The following is a 4297-nucleotide window of genomic DNA, read 5'->3' as shown; positions in this document are numbered from 1 at the left end:
ACCTTTTTTTTTAACTTATTTTAATGGTATTAACTGAAAAATAAAGAAAATTTATCCTAACATAGCTTCCCTGATTTGATCCAAGAAAACATGCTACTCTAACCCACTGTGCGGCGGTTCTAAGTCGATCTATATTTATATCTAGCGGCTTAGGAAGAAACTTTCTGGCAAGTATATATTGAATTAGGTTCTGTAGTTTGACCATATAATAACAATCTGATAACCATCTGCCATTGGTGTACAAAAGTATCCCTATAAAAATAGAGAAACATTATTTCATGCCTTTGTAAATTGATCTCACATATAGATCAAAAGCCTTTGATGTTGGCACCTTTTGTATTTATTTTCGTAGTTTATTATGATTGTAAATCGTGCAATGTATTTATAAAATCTCAATATATTCTGCCCTTTCATTTAATATTGGAATTTGATTAGGGTAATAATAAAGAACGGTTGCACCAACAAACCAAACAATATGAGATTGCGACAACTAATGCAAAGTTGATCCAACATACTACCATGCAGTTACAATTGACAAGTGTTAGTTGTGCTGACAGATATCATTGATAGTTGATGGAACAACCTGCTTTCGGTTGGCAAATAATCCAGTTGAGGCAACGAATTTGTTTTCTGGGTGTAGAAATAAAATTTTGGTAGATTATTTTTGGCGATATGGACCAATTTTTGTGTGATTGGCGATCGGCTATATGGACCAATTTTTGCATGGCTGTTATACTAGCGCAATGTACCAAATTTCAACCGAATGGGATGAATTTTGCTCCTCCAAGAGGTTCCGAAGGTCAAATCTGGGGATCGATTTATATGTGGGCTATATAAAATTATGGACCGATATGGACCAATTTTTGCATGGTTGGTAGAGACTACACCCAAAGAAAAGCAGATTTCTAAAGTTAAGTTTCAAATTCTTATTTTTAGCCTTAATTCGTACTTAAAATTTTAAGTACGCAAATACTAAGTTTTGCTCATATTAAGTACAGAATATGCTTATTTGTGCAATTCAAGTACTTAAAGTTTGATTTAATCTTGTTTTGAGTTAAAACAAGAAAATTGTTACTTAATTCGTCTGTGAGAGTTAGGTGCTGAGAGCACAAAAGAGAGTTTTTTCTCCTCGATGCTCTCATCGAACCCCCGAGCATCGTGCGTGTGTGCTTACTGTTTGGCGTGCATTTGATTTGCTATCTTAAGCCGACTTGGCTTAAAATAAGAAAACTTTTACTTGACATTCATTTATGAGCCAATTGGAATGCAAAATAAAGTTTTGCTCTCCTTGTTACTCGCACAGATGTTTAACCTCCAAAAACTGGTTTTTTGATTGCATTTTGTTTGTCAAATTCTTTTAGTATTATTGTGTACTTAGAACCTAAGTGACATGAAAGCGAGAAGAACGAAAATTTATAAATATAAAGAAGTGAATGCATCACACAAATATTTAAAAGGTAAGTAAAAATAAAGTTTATTTTTTTAAACAATTAAATTCCGTTCCCTCATCTTTAAAGGAGTGCTTGAATTGAGTGTCGTTGGATTTGGCCGCCATAGTTGAATTTTATGTATTTTTCTTTTCATTACAAATGTATATATTGATATAAAAAAGAATAATAACAAATATTTTAAAAATATATGAACATATTTTTATTTTTATGGGATTTAAGCGCACATTGAGATTAAAACAAGTACAAATTACACTAAAATCAAGCCCATATAACATAATATTAAATACGGTAAAAGGTAAGTAAAAATAAAGTTTATTTTTTTAAATAATTAAATATATATATATTTAATTTCAATTCCGTTCCCTCAGCTTTAAAGGAGTGCTTGAATTGAGTGTCATTGGATTTGGCCGCCATAGTTGAATTTTATGTATTTTTCTTTTAATTACAAATGTATATATTGACATAAAAAAGAATAATAAGAAATATTTTAAAAATATATGAACCTATTTTTATTTTTATGGGAATTAAGCGCACATTGAGATTAAAACAAGTACAAATTAACTAAACTCAAGCCCATATAAAATAATATTATATACGGTTCGGGATTAAATTAAGAACAGATCGAACAAGCACATTATTGATCATTGAAAAATTCTAAAATTAAGAAATCTGTACTTAATATTTCCGGGATTAAATTAAGAATTTTCTTCTTGGATTTAGAAAATCCGTACTTACCGTACTCTTGACACCGCTACGGCTTAAATCAAGTAAACTTTTCTCCATTATTTTTTTGGGTGTATATACTAACACCACGTACCAATTTTCAACCGGATCGCATGAAATTTGCTCCTCCAAGAGGCTCCGGAGCTCAAATCAAATAACAACTACTTGTGCCAAGTTTCAAGTCGATAGCTTGTTTCGTTCGGAAGTTAGCGTGATTTCCACAGACGGACGGACAGATCGACTCAAAATTTCACCACGACCCAGAATATATACTTTATGGGGTCTTAGACCAATATTTCGATGTGTTACAAACGGAATGACAAAGTTAATACGAGTATATCCCCATCCTATGGTGGAGGGTATAGAAATATTTTAAAAATATATGAACAAATTTTTACTTTATGGGCATTAAGCGCACATTGAGATTAAAACAAGTGCAAACATACTCAAAGCAAGCGCATATAAAACAACATCGAATACGGTTCGGGATTAAATCAAGTACAGATGGTTCACCCAGAAAAAAGTGAAAAAGGAGACACACTTGTTAAAATATAGGAAATTTTCCTATATATCTTTTATCTGCCTGTAATCGATACCTGTCATCGATGTAATCGATATGTTTGCACGTGGGTTGTTTTTTTATACCCACCACCATAGAATGGTGACGGGGGTATAATAAGTTTGTCATTCCGTTTGTAACACATCGAAATATCGATTTCCGACTATATAAAGTATATATATTCTTGATCAGGGAGAAATTCTAAGACGATATAACGATGTCCGTCTGTCTGTCTGTCTGTCTGTCTGTCTGTTGTAATCACGCTAAAGTCTTCAATAATGAAGCAATCGTGCTGAAATTTTGCGCAGACTCGTATTTTGTCTGCAGGCAGGTCAAGTTCGAAGATGGGTTATATCGGTCCAGGTTTTGATATAGTCCCCATATAAACCGACCTCCCGATTTGGGGTCTTGGGCTTATAGAAATCGTAGTTTTTATCCAATTTGCCTGAAATTGGAAATCTAGAGGTATTGTAGGACCACAAATACGTGTGCTAAAAATTGTGAGTATCGATCCATATTTTGGTATAGCCCCCATATAGACCGAGCTCCCGATTTTACTTCTTGGGCTTATATAAACTGCAGTTTTTATCCAATTTGCCTGAAATTGGAAATCTAGAGGTATTTTATGACCATAAAGAGGCGTGCCAAAAATGGTGAGTATCGGCCCATAGTTTGGTATAGCCCCCATATAGACCGATCTCCCGATTTTACTTCTTGGGCTTATAGAAACCGCAGTTTTTATCCAATTTTCCTGAAATTTGAAATCTAGAAGTATTTTATGACCATAAAGAGGTGTGCCAAAAATGGTGAGTATCGGTAGATGTTTTGGTATAGCCCCCATATAGACCGATCTCCCGATTTTACTTGTTGGACTTACAGAAACCGCAGTTTTTATTCAATTTATCTGAAATTGGAAATCTAGAGGTATTGTAGGACCACAAATACGTGTGCCAAAAATTGTGAGTATAGATCCATATTTTGGTATAGCCCCCATATAGACCGATCTCCCGATTTTACTTCTTGGGCTTATAGAAATCGTAGTTTTTATCTGATTTGCCTGAAATTCTAAATATTCTGGTATTTGAGGCTCACAAAAACGTGTATCGGATTAAGTTTTTATCGGTCCATTTGGTAATGCCTCCATATAGACCGACTTCACTTCTTGAGGGTGTAAAAGGCCAAATGATCATGAAAATTTCTTGGAACTTAATGTAAAATTACCTTCTGTTTTCTTTTTGTAAATTCAAGCTCGAGCTCAGAGTTTTATTTTCTGTTTTATTTTTATACTTTTATACTGTGGTAACAGCAACAGAAATGAGAGGACAACACCAGTGACATAGGTTTTAATTGTATTTATTTATTTTATTCCCGTCGATGATTTCCGAAGGAGATCGAAATATCGAAGTATAAAAATAAAACAGAAAATAAAACTCTGACCTCGAGCTTGAATTTACAAAAAGAAAACAGAAGGTAATAAACAAAAAGGTCAAAAAAACAAAAACAACAAACGTACACTTAATGTAAAATTTCCAAATTTTACTTCTCGGGTGAAAATCTACAGATT

Source organism: Haematobia irritans, chromosome 2 (genome assembly GCF_050003625.1).
Source record: "Haematobia irritans isolate KBUSLIRL chromosome 2, ASM5000362v1, whole genome shotgun sequence".
Classification (NCBI taxonomy): domain Eukaryota; kingdom Metazoa; phylum Arthropoda; class Insecta; order Diptera; family Muscidae; genus Haematobia; species Haematobia irritans.
The sequence above is the reverse complement of the archived record's forward strand: the minus strand, read 5'-3'. Positions refer to the sequence as shown.